The sequence below is a fragment of the Sorex araneus genome, chromosome 4, assembly GCF_027595985.1.
Source record: "Sorex araneus isolate mSorAra2 chromosome 4, mSorAra2.pri, whole genome shotgun sequence".
Classification (NCBI taxonomy): Eukaryota; Metazoa; Chordata; class Mammalia; order Eulipotyphla; family Soricidae; genus Sorex; species Sorex araneus.
Genome location: NC_073305.1, coordinates 176,751,093 through 176,771,008, shown reverse-complemented (window position 1 = coordinate 176,771,008; position 19,916 = coordinate 176,751,093). Strand labels below are relative to the sequence as shown.

Sequence of the window (19,916 nt, the reverse complement as noted above, 5' to 3'; positions counted from 1 at the left end):
GCAGACCGTAATGCCTAAAGGGAAAGAGAGAGGGGGAGAGAGGAAGCAGAGACAGAGAACAGAGAGAGGACAGAGAGCAGGGAGAGGTAGATAGAGAAGAAAAGTGTCTGCCACAGTGCCCCAGAGGCAGGCGGAGGAAGGGGCGGGCGGGAAACTGGGAACATGGGTGGTGGGAAAAGTCCACTGGTGAAGGGATGGATGTTGGCGCGGTATATTCCAGGTGCTCTCCTGCCCTTTTCGGGCTCAAAGCAACCACCAGACGGACCAGACTTGTGTTTAGCAGCGCGGGCCGCAGATAAGGGCACCCGCTTCCTCCCCAGACTTACAAACCCCGCCCTTGACGCGGTTCCGGGAGGCGCTGAGAGCCCGCGCCCGGGGAAGCCCCACCAGGAAACGAAAAGGACCTGGACGGAGTCATGGGGGACCAAGTCACCTGGAATCCCAAGCGCGATGGAACAGCTGTGCTGGACAGGTAGGGAATCTGCCTCATCCTGCGGTCTAGTGGTCGTTTTATGGCTGTTTGGTTTGGTTTGCGGGCCACACCCGGAGGCGCTCAGGGCTCTGAGCCGTCTGTTCCGGGAACGGGGGTGGGGGGGGGGCCCTAGGCCGTGCGTGACTCAAAGGGACGCGGGTCGGCTGCGTGCACTGGCAGCTCCTGGGGTTAACCCTGTAGGGTCTCTGGCCTCTTAGGGGGACCGTCTTTCCTCCCACTCGCCCACGCAGGAGAGGCCAGCCCCGCGCGCTCCCAGCCCTGCGCGCTCCCAGCCCCCCCACCCCGCGGTCCGGCCCCGGGCTCCTGGTCCTGCAAGATGAATCTCCCCGACTCCCCTCTTCCCACTGCACCCCTAACCTCCACCCCAGCTCTCCAGGGCTCCCTCCCGCTTCCCGCTCTCAGGTGGCTGCCTTCCTGCTTCAGCAGACGCGACTGTGGTTGTAAAGCAAGGCAGGAAGCTTGGGGCTAGTGCTTCTCTGAACAGGGTTCCAGGGGGGTGCAGTGGGGAGCCTCCAAACGGGATCCCAGAAAAAAAAACGGGAGGGACTAGGAAAAAGAGGAAGCGCGCCCTAGAGAGGACGTAAACAGACCCCAGCCCGCTGCCCCCTTATTGAAAGGGTAAGGGGGCCTCACCCTGGATCACACTCAGGAGGCTTGGCGCAATGCACCTGCCCCAGGACCCTAGTCCCTCTACTGTACTCCAGTTTCCCACACTGTACCCCCATCTCCCCACCCCGTCTTCCCCCCTCCACCCCGTCTCCCCTCTGCCCTGCGAGGCTCAACACGAAACTGAAACAGCAGCTTCCCACATCCCAGGCTCCTCCCCTGCACCCCCAGCTCCTCCCCCTCCACCCGGCTCCTCCTCCACTTTCCCCAGACTGTCTCTGGCTGTGAACGCAGTATCCTGCGAAACCCAAACACTTCCTCCACCACAAGGTCACCGGAAAACACTGCATAAGAATCTGGTCCACGCGAAAGTAGACTATAGACTGAGCATGATGGCCATTTAGTACCTGTATTGCAAACCACAACACCCAAAAGGAGAGAGAGAGTAAAAGGAGTAAAAGGGAATGCACCAGCGGGGAGTGTGTGGGGGGGGGTGTCGACTAGGGGGGGTTGTTGGTGGGGATTGGGGGGATGGGAGGGATACTGGGAACATTGGTGGTGCAGAATGGGCACTGGTGAAGGAATGGATACTCGATCATTGTATGACTGAAACGTAAGCACCCAAATTTGCAAGTCTGTAACTGTACCTCATGGTGCAAGGTAACTACTTCACGCAGCATGTTCAATTCCTCCGCCCATCTCGGAGAGCCCGGCAAGCTACTGAGAGTATCGAGCCCGCACGGCAGAGCCTGGCAAGCTACCCGTGTGTATTGGATATGCCAAAAACAGTAACAATAAGTCTCTCAATGAGAGATGTTACTGGTGCCCGCTCGAACAAATCCATGAGCAACGGGATGACAACCCTCCTCCCAACGGGATGACAAATAAATAAATAAATAAATAAACAAACAAACAAACAAACAAAAATAAAAGAAACTAGAGGAACAATGAAGTAGATCAGGGCCCGGTTTCCCTGAACCTCTGATGCACCTGCTCCAGTGGGTCTCCATGGTTTTCAGCCTCATCTGATCATCAGAAGCACCGGGGGCGCTTTGAACGCTGGTGATGTCGGAGGGGGTGGGGGGAGGTGTCAACCCTGCAGACTCCTGAGTGGCTCCCAGAGACCCCTAGCCAGAGCCCTAAGCTACTGCTCTGCTTCTCAGGAAGAGCCCGTGTGGAGATGAACAGTCCAGGCTGTATGCGCCGGGAATTCAGCACTTTGACATTTGAACAGCTGCACAGCTGCTGAACAAGATTTTTCTTTTTTCTGGCTTTTTGGGTCGCACCCAGTGGGGCTCAGGGGTTACTCCTGGCTCTGCACTCAGGAAGCTGAGCAAGATTTTAATGAGTCGCCCCATCGCAAGGACCCTTTTTCTTTTCTGGACTCTTCACAAAGAGCCAGAGAGGTACCCCTTTGAGAGCATTAGTTGGGGGTGCAGAGATCTTGGGGTCTCCAACAAAGCCTGCTGGGGGCTGGGATGGGGGCAGATTGCTGTGACTAGGATGTCCACGGGCTTCCCCGTGGCTGAGATCCCTGTTCCCGCCCACGGCACACAGAACCCCAGTTGGGGACTCAACATTTCACTCAGATCTTGAGCCCTGGTGGGTCTGTGCAAACCCAAACTGTCCACTGTGCTCAAGCCCAGTGTCCTCCCGAGACTCCAGCCAGCAGAGGCTCGGGGGGTGCTTCCTCTGCAGCTCCCCCGTGGACAGGAGCCAGCGTCCATCTCTGAAAGCCAACCTCCCCCTCCCCCATCCCCAGACTGCACTGGTGGATGCTGCCTTTTATTTATTTTTTTTTTTAGTCTGCAATAATATTTATTTTTTTAATTTTTTTATTTTTAAATTAATAGTTTATTTTTAATTAGTGAGTCAACGTGAGGGTACAGTTACAGATTTATACATTTTTGTGCTCATGTTTCTCCCTTACAAAGTTCGAGAACCCATCCCTTCACCAGTGCCCATTCTCCACCACCAGTAAACCCAACATCCCTCCCCCCCTCCCCAGTCCCATCTCCCCCCACCCCACACTGCCACTATGGCAGGGTATTCCCTTTTGTTCTCTCTCTCTGATTAGGTGTTGTGGTTTGCAATAAAGGTGTTGAGTGGCCATTGCGTTCAGTCTCTAGTCTATATTCGGCCCGCATCATCTTTCCCCCACATGACCTCCAACCACATTTTACTTGGTGTTCCCTTCTCTGAGATGCCCAGAATGGGAGACCAGCCTCCAAGCCATGGAGACAACCTCCTGGTACTTATTTCTACTATTCTTGGGTGTTAGTCTTATAGTCTATTATTCTATATTCCACAGATGAGTGCAATCTTTCTATGTCTGTCTCTCTCTTTCTGACTCATTTCACTTAGCATGATACTTTCCATGCTGATCCACTTATATGCAAACGTCATGACCTCATTCTTTCTAACAGCTGCATAGTATTCCATTGTATAGATGTACCAAAGTTTCTTCAACCAATCATCTGTTCTAGGGCACTCAGGTTTTTTCCAGATTCTGGCTATTGTAAACAGTGCTGCAATGAACATATAAGTGCAGATGTCATTTCGACCATACTTTTTTACTCCTCTGGGATATATTCCCAGAAGTGGTATTGCTGCGTCAAATGGGAGCTCAACCTCTAGTTTTTTGAGAATCGTCCATATTGTTTTCCAAAAGGGCTGAACTAGTCGGCATTCCCACCAGCAGTGTAGAAGGGTCCCTTTCTCCCCACATCCTCTCCAACATGGATGCTGCCTTTTAACAGAGCCGTCCCACCTCCCAGCCCTCAGCTGCTCCAGATCCTCCAGGACTGAAGGAGGGTGAAGAGCAGGCAGGGCCGAGGGGGCACTTCTGTGCCAGAGATATCCTGAATCAGGAGGCTGCTGCCTTCACATACTGCTCTGGGTGCAGGACTAAAATCACTGTCACTGTCATCCCATTGCTCATCGATTTGCTCAAGCGGGCACCAGTAACATCTCCACTGTGAGACTTGTCGGTACTGTTTTTGGTATATCGAATATGCCACAGGACACCATATCCATTGCCTCCCTGCCCCCACCTCTACCCCCTCCGCCCTCCTCCCACCTTCCTCCCCAAGCCAATGAGAAGAGATGGGACGTGCTCAGATCTTCCGCAGAAAGCTTCAGCCGGGTGAGGCTGGAGAGAGCACAGCAGGTAGGGCGTTTGCCTTGCACGCGGCCAACCCAGGTTCGAATCCCAGCATCCCATATAGTCCCCTGAGCACCGCCAAGGGTAATTCCTGAGTGCAGAGCCAGGAGTAAACCCTGCACATTGCCGGGTGTGACCCAAAAAAAAGGCAAAAAAAAAAAAAAAAAGAAAGAAAGCTTCAGCCGGGAGGCTTCTCTGGGTCCCGCTGAGGCTCTAAGGCTGAACAGTGCCAAGGGACCTTCTTTAGCAGAGATGTAACAGTTTGTCTGTGGGTCAGGCTGATGGAAGCTTGCCAGGAGGATAGGAAATTTCCCCAACCCCTGGATCCCAGCCATCAAATTAACATCAGGCAAAAAGAAAAGAAACAAATTTAATTACCTATCTAGGGGGGATTCACAGAGATGCGGATTCCAAAGGCAATTAAGGAGGAGGGGAAAAATAAGGTGGGGAGGTGATGGGGGAAGACAGACTGAACTGGTAAATAAATGGAACAGGGGCAGGAGGGGGTTTCCGGGAGAGGGAGGGGTGTGCAGAGGACAGGGGCTGGGGGACAAAGGCCAGAGGCTCTGTAATTAACTGCACATTTTACCTGGAGATAAGTTTCTCTGATAGAAAGGCTTTTCTTCTAGTTAAAAAAAATCATGAAAAAAATGATCAAAAATGATCAAATCAAAAAATGATTCATGTCATCATTAGCATCTGAAAGGCTGGAAAAGTGCCATAGCCTTTGCTTTTCAAACTCTGGGTTATGGCCATTCCCGTAGGAGACTCTGCTTCTGTTCCTACCACCAGTCCCTTTCCCTTTTTAGGACGGGTTTGGGAAAGACCATCCAAATCACTTTTGGATTTAGTTGGTTTTGGAAGGGGTGAATTTCTCACAGCTGAACCTCTTTATAAATTTGCCCTTTGAACTTGGATGGAATTAACAAGTGGAAGCCTTGGCAAGCAGCTGACTAATTCGTAACTCTATCCCTCAGCTTTCTTTGTGTTGCTAATCTTTAACCTGAAAGGAAGGATGCTGCTAACAAGTATAACAAGTAAATATTTAAAAGGCCCCATTGAAGTTTAATGTGCCAGAGTGGTGCCTTGGGGACTTGAATGAAAGAAATGACTCACTTTTCATCTCCTTAAATAGGCTGTTGTTTTAGAGTAGGTTGAAAAGAAGTACTTTAAGTGCGAAGGGTTAAGTTTCTTGTTTATTTTTAGACGTCACTAGCCACTGCCTGAGTTGAAAGTCATTAATTCCTTAAGTATGTTCTTACTCAGCAAAACTGAGTGAGTGTTTAGTGGAAAACACAGATTCTGGACGTGCATTCCAAAGATGTCTTGGAACAGTGAGAGCAAACGGAAGTCTGACTCAATGGTGCATTTGAAGAGAATCTAGCGGGACTCTCACTTGGGAGCTGGGCTGGAAGTCTCGGAGAGCAGGCACACTGGGGGGGAGTGGGGGGGCTGTGCACGGGGACCCCAGGATGCAGATTCTAGTCCACACGGGTCACCAGCGCTCCTCTGCATAGTGAAGGTGTTATTGGTTGGTTGGTAGTCTCCCTTGCTTCTAACTCGTAGCTTTTTTTTTTTTTTTTGCACTTTCATTGCGCTCAGGAATTACTCTTGGAGGTGCTCAGGGGACCTTTTTTAGATGCTGGAAATCGAACCCGGGTCGGCCGCGTGCAAGGCAAACACTCTACCTGCTGTGCTATCGCTCCAGCCTCTCAACTCCTAGCTTTACTGAGTCTAAGAACCAGGCACTTTTTCATTTTGTTTGCTAGCACAGTGGGTAGGGCGTTCACCTTGCATGCAGCTGACCTGAGTTCCATTCCTCCGCCCCTCTCAGAGAGCCCGGCAAGCTACCGAGAGTGTCCTGCCCGCACGGCAGAGCCTGGCAAGCTACCCGTGGTGTATTGGATATGCCAAAAACAGTAACAAGTCTCACAGTGGAGACGTTACTGGTGCCCGCTCAAGCAAATAAATGAGCAACGGGATGACAGAGTTGCCACTGCTACAGAGGAACAATAGTGTCTCTGAAAAATAAATTTTAAGAAATTAAAAAATATTTAAAAACAATCTGTCACATAGGACCCCGACCAGGAAAGGCAGGAAGCTGTACCCAAGAGTCTGACCCTGGGGAGCAGAGTAAAGAAGGCACCACTGTGTAAAAACACAAAAAAAAGAAAAGAAAGAGGCGAGGAGGCCACGCGGGGCACCGGGCAGCACCACGGGCACAGAGCACAGGGCAGCTGCTCTCTGTCTCTCCTGCCGCTCGAGTTAGGTAGTCTCCAGCTGCCTCCCCCACCCTGGGGAGGTGGATGGCTATGACAAGGCAGGCGAAGGAAGCGAGGGAAGCCAAGCTGGTTGGTCTCAGTTGCAGTTTATTCCATTCCCAGCTCCATTCTCCTCTGATTATCCTCCTGCTTCTCCCTCCCCCATGCTACTTCATTCTCCTTCTCCTCTGGATCTGGATCTGGATGTAGCTTCTCCAGATCTCCCATTGGGTCTAGACCTGGGACTGGCCCACGCCCTGGCCCCAGCCCACTCTCACAGCCTAGTTAAATCCCCAAGCATAAGGGGTTGGGGCTTACACATAGGTGTGGTCACAATCAATAGGGGTAAAGTTCTTTCCCTCAGGGGATGCTTCTTCTAGGACAGATTCTCTTTCAGCAGGACACCCACCCAAGAGTGGAATCCCATGGGTGTGTTTCTCCTCTCCTTGTCCCACTAACATATAAGCATTTATAAATTATTATTAATCATTTTGTATGGACATAGCAAGAGATGCATTAAGCTTATAAAATTGCTCTCCCGGGGTCACCTCGATCTCAGACTACAGCGCTCAGGCCAGACTAGTCTTTCCTAGCCCTAGCAGGGCCCTAGTCTCGTCGTTGCTTTTGGATCATGATATGACATGCTCATGACCAAGCTCTTAACATATAGTTAAGCATTAGGCACTTTGGCCAGGCCCATCTCGATGCCAGGGTAGCTCATAACTCACCACTTGCCCTGGGTCCGTCCCATCCCTCGTCGGGACCCTGCTTTTGGGGGTGCTAGGAAGTAAGGCCAGCTGAGGCTTAAGTCAAGAAAGCAGATGCCCAGGAGAGAATAATATTTGGAGCCAATTAAATCCCATGTTACCAAAGCATATTAATAAATGTCTTTCTTTGTCCATACAAAAGGATATTGTTTTAAAGTAAACTATTCAAAAGACATAAGGGAGGAGAAAGACAATACTAACTTATAATACAAGTTCACTGTCCTAGCAAGGTCTGACCTTACAAATTAACAGGGTCTGATTAGAGGAAGAGCAGATAAACTGGTAGAAGTGGTTACAGATAAACAAAGGAATAAGAGTGACTCGGGAGCACTTTGATGGGCGTGACTGATATACCTAAACTCCTAGTGGCAAGGGGAGCAGGACATACCAATGTAGTCTAGAATAGTTTAAAGATTATTACCAGATAAGCCCAAACTCTGTGGCAAGGGAGAAAGGAAAAACCAATGATATCCAACAGGCTTCTGAGTAATGAATCATATTTCGTCTCTATTCCTTTCAACAAGCACACATTAGAAGAGCATTGTCCTTGGTGTTCATGGGTGTTCCTGATGTTCCATCTTTGTATTTGGCCTTTTGACTGTGCTCTCAATAATAAGTCAAATGTGTCTTGAAATAGTTTAATTTTTGTTTTAAGTTCAAGGGATTACTAAGATGATTATGTTGCACTTTTAGCATTTTGGTTCGAGGGTTGTGGGGAGTAGACTGATTCTGAAAATAATTGTTGCTATGCTCCTTGAGAGGAGAAGACTCATTGTCTTCTTTTTTTCTTGATTGAGATTCTGTGGCTTACAGTACTGCTAATGCACATACTTCAAAAAACACGCCCATCAACAAGATATCCACCTCCCTCCCTCAGGACCCCAGCATACATCCTTTCAACTGTGTCTCATTTTTCAAAAGCCCTATTCTTTTTCCAGCTGATATTGTAAAACACCAGGGGACTTGTTACTTTGGGGCACTTTTTTTCAGAATATTGCAGTAGAAATTGATGTGTACAGCTTCTGACAGGGGATAACCTGCCAGAAGATTAAAGAAATTATGTATTAGAAGTATGGGCTGGACTAACTGAAACCTTTAGTGTATGGAAAACAAAGCTAGAGTGATCATTTCTAGCAAATTCATTTGATCATTTAGGTAACTGAGGCATTTGCTTCATACTTCCATCCTGCCCTGTATAAAAATAAAAAGAAAAAGAAAGGGCGTGCAGGCGGCGAGGCAGGTGAAGGAAGGAAGAAGGCAAAACTGGTTGCTCGATCGGTTTATTTCATGTCCATCTCCATTCTCCTCTGATTCTCCTTCTGCTTCTTTCTCCCCCATCCTACTTCATTCTCTCTCTCTCTCTGCCTCTCTCCCGGTTCTCGGTCTCTCTCTCGATCTGTGGATCTGGCTGGCCCCCGTGGATCTCGCTCCCATGGATCTGGCCCCGGTGGATCTGGCCCGATGGATCTGGCTCTGGCCCCCAACCCACTCTTACCGCCTAGTTAAATCTCCACAGCATGAGGGGGTTGGGGCATACACATAGGTGTGGTCAGCAATAGGGTAAGGTTCTTTTCCCTCAGGGGATGCTTCTCCTAGGACTTAATTCTCTTTCAGCAGGAGGATCCACCCAAGGGCAGAGTCCCATGAATGTGTTTCTCTTCTCCTCAGCCAGCAAGCATATAAGAATTCATAATATTAATTATTTTGTATGGACACAATAAGAGATGCATTAAAGCTTATAGAATTGCTCTCCTGGTGCCATCTCAATCTCAGACTACAGTGCTCAGGCCAGATCAGTCTTTCCTAGTCCTGGCAGGGTCCCAGTCTCATAATTACTATTGGATCATGACAGCATTTGTCTATGATCAAGCTCTTAACTTATAGTTAAGAATTAGGCACTTTGGCCAGGCCCATCTCGATGCCAGGGTAGCACATAACTCACCGCTTGCCCTGGATCCTTCCCGTCCCACGTCGGGGACCCTACTTTGGGGTGCTAGGAACTGAGGGCAACTGAGGCTTAAGTGGAGAAAGCAGATGTCCAGGAAGGAATATCGAGGCCAATTAAGTCTTAAGTTATAAAAACATAATATTGTCTTCTTGTGTCTATACAAAAAAGACATAGCTTTAAAAGTAAATTATTCAAAAGGCATAAAGAGGAGAGAAAGGCAATGTTATAATATTCAGTGTCCTAGGAAGTTCTGACCTTACCAATTAACAGAGTTTGATTAAGGGAAGAGCAGATAAACTGGTAGAATTGGTTACAGATAAACAAAAGAATGGGAGTGACTCGGGAGCACTTTGATGGGTGTGACTGATAAACCTAAGCTCCTTGGGCAAGGGGAGCAAGGACGAACCAAAGTCAGGCCTAACATATTTAGAGCTATATTCCAACACTGCCCTGGAAATAATTTTATTTTGTTAAATCATTCTATCCCATTGCTCATCAATTTGTTTGAGTGGACACCAGTAACATCTCTCATTGTGAAACTTATTGTTACCGTCTTTGGCATATCGAATACACCACGGGTAGCATGCCAGGCTCTGCCGTGCGGGCTAGATACTCTCAGTAGCTTGCCGGGCTCTCAGAGAGGGGCAGAGGAACTGATCACGGGTCGGCTGCGTGAAAGGTGAACACCCTACCGCTGTGCTATCGCTCCAGCCCAAATCATTCTATAAATCACCAATTGGAATTTTCACTTGGTGAGAATGGTATCTAAAATAAGTGGAAGATACATATTCCAGATTGTCTCAGCGTTCAATGCAGTTTTAACAAGGGGAACTTAAGTTTTTTCAGTCATTTAGATTGTTTTTAAATGGGAGGAAAATCAGTGGCAATGTATCAAATGCTTACCCAGGAGAATCAAGAGTTTAGAAGGCAGAGGGCTCTCCCAGGGACATGTTGCACAACTTGACGTAGAGTTGGCTTCACAGAAGACATATAGTGAGCAGCTTTTTCAGTTCACTCAGGGGGGATTGAATGACTTCATCATCCAACTCAAAGGAGAAGGTAGAGTGTGGTTCCAGTTCTTTAGCAGCAACTGAAGGAGATGCACCCGCAGTTGGTTCATGCCACCAGCAGCTGTCTCACACAGACAGTCTGGGTGGCACTGCCATTGACAACAGCCGCGGTCTCCAGCCTCAGCCCCAAGGACCAGCAGAACTACAGCTCTGAGTTTGTAGGACAGCAAAGGCCTCAGGTAAAGACTACCAGAGTCTCTGCCCAAAAGACAAGGAAAGGCAGCTGCCCCTGGAAGAGGACATCTGGACCTGGAGTCCACAGGGAGGAGGTCACAACTGTGAGAGGCAGATTCTTCAGTCTGATCATAGAAAAGGAAGGGATGTGAGAAGCGGCTGACTCGCCTCTTCTCACTCTGGCCATAAAGTTTGCAGGAGACAACTCAGGCCAGGAAGGATATAGGACTTAACTGAGCTAACTGGTTAACAGTACCACTTGGTGGGAAGCAGCCCTGGCCATGAAGGATATATGACTGAGCTAATGGACTAAAGGTACTAACTAGTGTTTACATAGACACGGAGCTGGAAAGTCAGGAGTCTATGACACACCCTTGTCTTGTATCCTGTGTCTAACTGATAAGTATCTAACTGATAAGATGCTTTCTTGATGTGTGGGAATGCCTTGCATTCTTGGTGTATGGGAATTGGGAATGACTCCCTAAGTGAGAAAGTTTTCTTGATATATTGTTCCTGTATGCTTTTGTTCATTTATGAAATGTTTGAAGTTATTTCTGCCTTTGGAATTGTTTATCTTTGTGCCTACTCTTGCGGCCTGTGTGCCCAGGGTGACTATATAAACCCTCTGCTGTAAGCCCTCGGGGTCCAGCTCTGATGTCCTGCTTCAGCAGGACAGCTCGGCCCCTGCTAGTTGGAATAATAAAGTCTGGGTGTGTGTTGCGCAATCCCCCTGGACTCTTTGTCTCTCTGAATACTGAGGGGTGGTCTCAGTCCCAACAACAACCAAAGATTATTTTAAGGCTCCCCATAGCTCTGAGCTGAGAACTTGCTGAAGAGGTTAATTGCTGTGTAAACCAACTCACTGTGGGGCAGAAAAGGGAAAACTTCCACACATGACTCCAGTGACTCACTTCCACCAAGAACCATCAGTAAGTGTGAAATGTAAACAAATTGCAGTTTCCCTGCTGGGCTCACTGTGTGCTAGGAACTAAGGACAACTGAGGCTTAAATTGAGAAAACAGATGCCCAGGAGTGAATATATTCAGAGTCAATTAACTCCCAAGTTACAAAAGCATAGCATTAACTGGCTTCCTGTGTCTATAAAAAAGGACAATGCTCTGAACTAAACTATGCAAGAGGACATAAGAGAAGGAGAAAAGCAATATTTCACTCACAAATACAAAATCAGAGATTTCTGAGGAATTTGACTTCACAAGTCACAGGTACTGCTTAGGGGAAAAGGGTGATTAAGTAATTGAGGAAGAGAGCACAGACAAGAGGTTAAAGATAAACACAGATAAATGGGAGTGCCCTGGGGCACTGTGATGGGTGTAACAATTGAACCTGAACTCCCTACAGCCAGGGAGAAACAACAAACCAATGTCATCCTACAGTTCATAATGGGACTCAAGTATAAATGTACAGGGTTCAGTTCTGTAATATTTTTCCAGCAAATTTTCATACAGGGCCTTTTTATTTGTGAAAGGATACTATTCAGATATTTACTGCACACTTTTGCCACAATTTGTCTCCTTTGTGGTCTTTTCTTTTACTTTTTTTTACTCTTTTGCTCTATGTCTCTGCCACTTCAGAAATGGCAACAATTAATTGTTTTGTTGCTTAAAGAACAATTTCTATAGGGTGAAGGGTTTTTTTTTAAATAAGTTAATGTGAAACTGAAAGTGGAAATCTTTCCTTAAAATATAACCCAATGCTACCCATATAAAACCATCTAGGATCTGTGCTCTATCAGGATATTCTTGCTCATTATTAGACTTCCCACCATTCAAGACTGTTGAGCAGATATGCGGGTATGACTGCCAGGTTTGCACAGTACAATAGTCTTAACACTAACAGTTACACTTGTTGATTGGAATTTTACGGTAGTTGTTCGGGTCTGATATTGATAATTTCCCCCTCCGAATCCGCACAGAGTTCAGCCAGTAGTGCAACACACAAGCGGAGTTTGTTAAGCCAGCTAGCTGGGGTCAAGCTTCTAGGCACGCAGGCCACGCAAGATCCCGAACAAGGGAAAAGCCGCAAATTTTATAGTCAGTGCTTACATCTGCTTACAGCCTAACCCGCAGGTACGAACTTTAACAGAAACAAGTGAAAATGCAAGTTTCATGATTCAGAAGAAAACACACTTTCAAATAGTACTAGCAAGCAGTTACAGATAGGTGATCTAGACACCTTTCTTCAGAACATTCTGTTTTCAGAACATTATAGCAGCTATCCACCCAGCTTGTTTCTGCGTGGCTTCTTTAGACAGTGAATAGCGGTTATGAAACTATTTGCCAAGGCCCAGTTTTCAGCCCAAATGACCTTCCCTCACAGAAGGCCGGGGAGGCAGGGGAGAAGCGGGAGTTTTAAGAAAAACAAAAAGATCTAAGTAAAACAGGACGTGGAGCAGGAACCGGGCATGATGGAGTTGCTCCTGCCCCGCTCTGTGTCCAACATAGTTTCAGTGTTAGATACACTTTTCCCACACCACACATACGTGCATTTTCTTTTTAGGTGTTTATGGAACAACTAAAAGAAATTTTAGGTTTAAGAAGTTCATGTATGGGGCTGTAGGGATAGAACAGTGGGTAGGACATTTGCCTAACCTGGGTTCGATGCCAGCATCCCCTGAGCACTACCAGGAGTGACTCCTAAGTGCAGAGCCAGGAGTGTCCTCTGAGCATTGCCAGTTGTCATCCAAAAAGCCAAATTAAAAGAGAAAAAAAGAAAGTCATGTTCGGTTACTGTTTTTTTTCATTGAATCACCCTAAGATACAAAGTTGTTCATGATTCAGTTTCAGTCAGTGTTCCAACACCTGTCCTTTCACCAGTGTACATTTCTTATATTTAGAATCCCTCCCGCCTGTGTACATTTCTCATCCTGTTCCCAGTTTCTCTCCCACCTCCCCTCCTAGCCTGCCTCTATGACAGCCACTTATCTTCTTTTTCTCTTTCTTTCTTTTTTTTTTTTTTTTTTTGCTTTTTGGGTCACACCCTGTGATGCTCAGGGGTTACTTCTGGCTCCGCACTCAGGAATTACTCCTGGCGGTGCTCGGGGGACCATATGGGATGCTGGGAATTGAACCCGGGTCGGCCGCTTGCAAGGCAAACGCCCTACCAGCTGTGCTATTGCTCCAGCCCCTCTTTTACTCTTTTTTTTTTTTCCCCTGCCCTCTTCTCTCACTTTCCTTTTGGACATTATGGTTTGCAATACAGGTACTGAAAAGTTACCATGCTTATCCCTTTACCTACTTTCAGCACTCAGCTCTTATTCAGAGTGATCATTTCCAACTGTCATTGTCAGAGTGGTCCCTTCTTCATCCTAACTGCCCTTCCCCCACCACCACTTGTGCCAAGCTTCCAAGTGGTAGACCAGTCTTCCTGTCCCTTATTTCTACTGTCCTTGGGTATTACTCTCATATTATATATATTTTTTTGCTTTTTTTGGGTCACACCTGGCGATGCACAGGGGTTACTCCTGGCTCTGCACTCAGGAATTACTCCTGGCGGTGCTCAGGAGACCATATGGGATGCTGGGAATCGAACCCAGGTCGACCGCATGCAAGGCAAACGCCCTAACCGCTGTGCTATCACTCCAGCCCCTATGTGTTTTTTTTTTTATATCCCACAAATGAGTGCAATCTTTCTATGTCTGTCCCTCTCCCTCTGACTCATTTCATTCAGCATGATATTCTCCAGGTCCATCCATTTTCAAGAAAATTTCATGATTTTGTTTTCCCAAATGGCTTCTTAGTGTTCCATTGTGTTGATGTACCATAGTTTCTTTATCCAGTTTTCTGTTTTGAAGCATTTGGGTTATTTTCAGATTCTGGGTATTGTGTATAGTGCTCTAATGAACATAGAAGAGAAGATGGATTTTTTTGAAGTATGTTTTTATGAACTGCTTATTCTGTTCATGCTTACACTCAGTGACTCCAATATTTCTTACCTATACCCACCAAACATAAGATTTTTATTGTAATACTCGCAAAAAAATGGACAACATCACTCATATGATAAATGAACTTTATGAATTCACAGTTTCTGAATAAGATTGAGCTTGGTTTAAAATTTTAAGTTACTGAAAATAGGCATTTAAGAGAAACACAACTTAGAATTTGCTCAAGAGGGTAAAGAATACAACAAGTAGAACCTAAATGCTGCTGCCTCTCTCAGGAAGCCCCCCAGTACTTGGCTGCCTCAGTTCCCCCTCCTGTTTTAGGGTATAAGGAGAGATGAGTAGGGCTCGCTCGTTGGTCATCCATTTGTCTCCTTCATGTCTCTCTATCATGTATCTCTCCAACAGCAGTTGCTGCCCCAGGTGTTAGATAAGCAAGTTAAGGATTATGGGTACCATTTATAGATCAGTTAAGTAGGAGAAATATGGGATGGCCTAGTTCAGTAGGAGAAATATGGGATGGCCCAGGTGCTATTACAAGAGAGTAATAGGGGTGACATGCCTGAATGGAATAGGACTGGTGAAAACAATGGTGACCAAGATATGTACAGTTGGTGGGGGGTGCGGGGTTAGGTATAAGGGAATGTCTATCAGAGTAAATGACAGAGCTGTTGTTTTATTCCATGTAAAGGGGACAGGTTTAGACTTGCATAATTTCAACCGAGCAGGAGTTTTGAGGGAGAGATTGAAAGTTAAGAGTGAGGGAACAATACAAAGAATTTGAAAAAAAGCCAGTTGAACTGGTCAGTATTTCTGGGCTTTCTTAGACAGCAGAGTTGGACAGTTTCATTTAAGTTTAATGTTTGTCAAGACAAGGCCTCGCCACTCTCCACATGCTTAGATGAGTATCACCCAAGCAGGGATGAGCCTCACCCAAGAGGGGACAGGCAGAAAAACCCAGGTATGTGGGAACTCGTGACTGAGATCTCCAAGCCCACTCAGATCAGGATTGGGCCTCCTCCCCCCAGGTTCCCAGTTTTCCAGTAGCTTGGTAGTCACATCCACAAACTGCCCCTGGTTCAATGTAATCTCATCAACGGTCAAGATCCAGAGACTATAAACTATAAACTAAAGCTCCCAGAAGATAACAGTGTGGAATTTCCTGGAGCATACAGCAGCAATGTGGCTGAGCGACCTCTTACACCCTGTCTCATTTACTTATCAACAGTAGCAACCATTTGTTTGGTTTTAACATACTCGCTTGTTTTCTATTATCTACGAGCTTAAATTGCTTGAGAATGATATACAACAACCTTCACACACTTCCCTTTTATTGTGGAAAGGTGCTCGATGGTGAGTTCGGTGTTTGACTATTATATGTAATGAACTATTGTGAATGACTTATGAAAAAAAAGTATACATAAAAGATAAGGCCCTTATTAACTCAAACTCTATATACTGTCACTGTTGGTACTTAATCGAATTTATTCATCAGGAAAAATGATCTGGACATTTCTAGTGGCATGGATGGAGGCCAGCAGGTGAGAATGTCAGAGTGAAAGACCGAGTTGGCTTCTGTGGTTCTATTCCATGTAAAGGAGACACAGGAGCAAGATCAGGGTCTGGAAATCTAAGGACACCAACACAGCAACCAGCATATTGCTGCTGGCATGAGTTTTAACTCTCGCCGCCTGTTTAGTGTTGTGGAGATAGGGTGTGAACTTTGAATTTGAAGAGTCACTTGGAATAAGGAGTATTGCAGGTGAGGAGATTTCAACTTGTGAAAATCTAACAGAGGTTTTGGGAGGAATTTGCTGATACCCAGTGGCAAATCGCTTCACTTTGGTGAAATTTACTCCAGGAAGCACATTCAAGTGCAGAATCACTGATGTGCTGCAGGATAAAGATTCAAAAAAAAAAAAAAAAAAAAAAAGGACTCACAAATAAATCTCGAAAGAGAGCAGCAAGCTGTAGAGATACCTCCAGACCCTGCCCAGGTTGAGCCTCATCTGGTTCACCTGAAGGGGGGGGTCAGGTAAGCCCACCAGCCACCCCAACAGAGCCCCGGGAGCTATAAACTTCACAACCCAATCGCCACCATGCTCACAGCTGATCTCCACAGGCTCAGGATGAGCCTCATGCATGAGAATGAATCTGCTGGAAAAACTCAGGTGTGCAGTTTTGTGACCAAAATCTCCAGGATCTCAAAGAGTTGAGAATGGAAAACCTTCTGCCATCCCCCTGTTCTTCCAAGAGTCTGGCAGTCATGCTCAGAACTGCATCTGGTGTCATAAAAGCTCATTAATGGCCCTGATCAGAGACTCACAAATAAATCTCAGAAAAGAGCCACAAATTGTAGAGATGCCTCAGGACCCAAAGTCACCATCCAGTAAAAAATTAAACTCCAGCTCTATCACCATATTTAAAATGTTAGAATTCCTGGAGCACAACATCTCATACTCCGCACCACTGATATACTAAGAGTAGCAAACCATACTTGATGGGGTGTAAAGTAGAAGGCAACCAATCTGGATTAAAATATATACTGTCAGAATATGTATTAGCACAGAAGGCTCAACCTGTAACAACATGTTAGTAATCTCTTATAAAAGGGCTTAATGGCTCCAAGGTGAGAAAATCAACAATCTTCACACATTTTCTTATAAGGAAACTTTTTTGATCATTTTTAGTGAATTATTCATAAAAAGCAATCAAAATAAAGTATTTAGGATCTTCCTTTGAGCAGGTTTGGGCGACGGTGGAAAATTCAAAATAATGGTGCTGGACTGTTAACAATAGCCAGAATCTGGAAAAAACCCGAGTGCCCAAGAACAGATGACTGGTTAAAGAAACTTTGGTACATCTACACAATGGAATACTATGCAGCTGTTAGAAAAGATGAAGTCATGAAATTTGTATATAGGTGGATCAACATGGAAAGCATCATGTTAAGTGAAATAAGTCAGAAAGAGAGGCAGAGACATAGAAAGATTGCACTCATCTGTGGAATATAAAGTAACAGAATGGGAGACTCACATCCAAGAATAGTAGAGATAAGTACCAGGAGGATTACTCCACAGCTTAGAAGCTGGCCTCACATGCTAGGTGAAGAAGCAGCTCTGATAGAAAGGTTTCACCAAGCAAAGGGTGCTAGGCGGGCCCACTAGGGATGGGAGATACGGGCTGAAGATAGACTACAGACCGAACATGATGCCTACTTAATACCTTTGTAGCAGACCACAACACCCAAAAGGAGAGAGAGAGAGAGCAAAAAGGAATGCGCTGCCACAGAGGTGGGGTGGGGTGAAGGGGAAAGGGTGGGGGTGGTGGGAGGGATGCTGGGACCATTGGTGGTGGAAAATGTGGAAAATGGGCACTGGTGGAGGGATGGGTACTCGATCATTGTATGACTGAAATGCAAGCATGAAAATTTGTAAGTCTATAACTTTATCTCACGGTGATTCACTAATAAAAAAAATTTTTAAAAATCAAAGCAAAAATCCCCCCAAAAAAATAATGATCCCTAAGAGACAAACAAACAAACAAACAAACAAACAAAAACCCAAAAAAAATGGTGCTGGAAAGGTGCATTGATATCGGAATGTTGAGTGTAATAAATTATTGTGAACAACTTTTTCAAAAATAAAACAACATAAAAGAGATAAAAAGTCTTTGTGAGAAAGCTGGGCTGGAGCGATAGCACAGCGGTCGGGCGTTTGCCTTGCACGTAGCCAACCTGGGTTTGATTCCTCTGTCCCTCTCGGAGAGCCCGGTAAGCTACCGAGAGTACCTTGCCCGCATGGCAGAGACTGGCAAGCTACCCGTGGCGTATTCGATATGCCAAAAACAGTTACAACAAGTCTCAAGATGGAGACGTTACTGGTGCCCTCTTGAGCCAATCAATGAGCAACGGGATGACAGTGACAGTGACAGTGTGAGAAAGCTAAAGGAGAGATTAAATTTGGAGGAAGACAAAAGGCAGTCACTGGGAAGATGCCTCCTTTGAGTGACACAAGGTGTGGGCAAAGGAACTCCTGTCCCTGCCCTGGAGCAGTATCCCGCAGATCACCCAGAGGAGGAATTAGAAGACAGGTGAAGGTACAGGGATGTCAGCCATCACCCACTGGAAGAGCAGTGTTTGGTCAGCGGGAGTTTCAGAGGTGAGGGAGGGCTGCTGCACTGGGCTGCTCTCTAAAGGTGTAGGAGAAATTGCTGGCATGGGGTGGGCTTTAGAAGCTTGAGATGTTTCCAAGATTCTATTCCTACAGGTTTGGTGGCAGTACTGGAGTAATGAGAATAAGGGGATGGGGCCCTTTCCAGTGGGTTATAGAGTTTGGTGATTTTTGGAGGATTTTTTATCACTTATTCTTTTCGCTTAATTAAAGAACTGTGATTTAAAAAGTTATTGATAGTTGATTTTTAAGCATATTTCAATGCCAATCCCATTACTAGTGCCAGCTTACCTCTACCAGTGTCCCCATGTTTTACCCTCCCACCCCTACCTGACACCTTCAAGTGCATATTACAAAGTTTGATGATTGAAGCTTAGAACGCCAGTTTTCAGTGTAATTGAGTACATGCTTTGGTTGTATAACTATACCACATTCCCACATCAGTATAACCTAAGTCCTGGGCCCTCTTCCCCCACTACTTCCCTTTCTCATCTTCTTCCGCCCTCCTTGATTTCTTTCCTTCTCTCTTTCATGGAGGGGTTTTTAAAACAAGACCCTATCTCAGGTGGCAAGAATGTCTCAGGAGATGACTTCCTGGTAAGTCAAGTATAAACTAAGAGGGGAGGCTCGGTTGTTGGCTGTGGAACAGTGAGAAAGTCCTACCTGCCTGCTTGCCGCTGTACTTCAGGAAACCTTGGCAGACACACCCATGTTTCACCACCACTGCCATGGAAACTCACTGACTAGTTAAATATTCTGGGTTTTCGACAGCATCATCTCCAAACTCTACAATACTAACATTGCAGTAGGAACACAGCAGATGGGATGAAAATGTAATACAGAATTCGACTAAGCTCAGTGAACAAAAACTTTAACATAGAAGGCTCAACTAGCAACAATAGCTTAGTAAACCCCCTCAAACAAGGACTTAATATCCCCATGGTGAAATATCACAATTTTCACTGAAATAGTTTTTAATTATTCCATTAACCATTTATTGGTAACAAGCAACATAAAATAAATAATTTTGGGTCTTCTACAGGGCCAGGCTTGAGAGGCAGCTATAAAATGGGACAATAGTGGAAGTAAGGTCAAATTTGTGGTGGGATTAGGGTTGGAATATTGAATGTCTGTAACAAAAGTGTCATGAACAACTTTGTAAACCATGGTGTTTAAATAAAGTTAAGTAAAGGGAGGGGGTAAGGGTGAGAGTCCTCCATATATGGGATCTAAGGGAGATAGGAATAGAGGGACCCATGCTGTGATGTGGAGGCAAACTAGAGCAGTGGGAAGCCACCATTTAAGAAATTCCATCCTCAGTTAAGCAAGTTGCTGTTTTAAGATATCTATAAATGCTAGGT

At 46.0% G+C, this 19,916-nt stretch overlaps 1 protein-coding gene across 1 annotated transcript in view; it reads left to right on the top strand.

Annotated features, from left to right (window-relative positions):
* Positions 1–311: 311 nt before the first annotated feature.
* The window catches only part of LOC129404444 (UL16-binding protein 1-like), a 58,478-nt gene continuing 38,873 nt past the window's right edge, over positions 312–19,916 (top strand). The window contains exon 1 of the mRNA XM_055137149.1: positions 312–472. The gene's annotated coding sequence lies outside the window, so the exon portion shown is untranslated. The remainder of the gene's footprint in view (positions 473–19,916) is intronic.